Source organism: Arachis duranensis, chromosome 6, assembly GCF_000817695.3.
Source record: "Arachis duranensis cultivar V14167 chromosome 6, aradu.V14167.gnm2.J7QH, whole genome shotgun sequence".
In the NCBI taxonomy this organism is placed as follows: Eukaryota; Viridiplantae; Streptophyta; class Magnoliopsida; order Fabales; family Fabaceae; genus Arachis; species Arachis duranensis.
Window position 1 is genome coordinate 81,168,121 of NC_029777.3, and position 241 is coordinate 81,168,361.

The 241-nt window shown below is 30.3% G+C and overlaps 1 protein-coding gene across 1 annotated transcript in view; it reads right to left on the minus strand.

Moving 5' to 3' along the window:
- Positions 1–241, minus strand: part of LOC107494174 (uncharacterized) — a gene marked incomplete in the record, with an annotated part of 11,254 nt that overhangs the window by 9,157 nt on the left and 1,856 nt on the right.

Consider the following 241-nt stretch of genomic DNA (forward strand, 5'->3'; position numbering starts at 1 on the left):
ATAAATAAATGCTAAAAATAAATAAATATCTGTACAAGGCAGAACACATCAGTTATTATAACTAAGCATCAAGCAAGGCAACCAAAGCCCATTTTCATTTTTTTTTCCTATTTTCCCTAAAGCCTGTATACATTCAAAGTAAGAGTAGTTTGGAAATTTAGAATTAATTCCCAAGCGAAAAGTGATAGTGGAAAGAGATCTACATTGGAAATTTAGAATTAAAACCGTTAGACGAAACCAA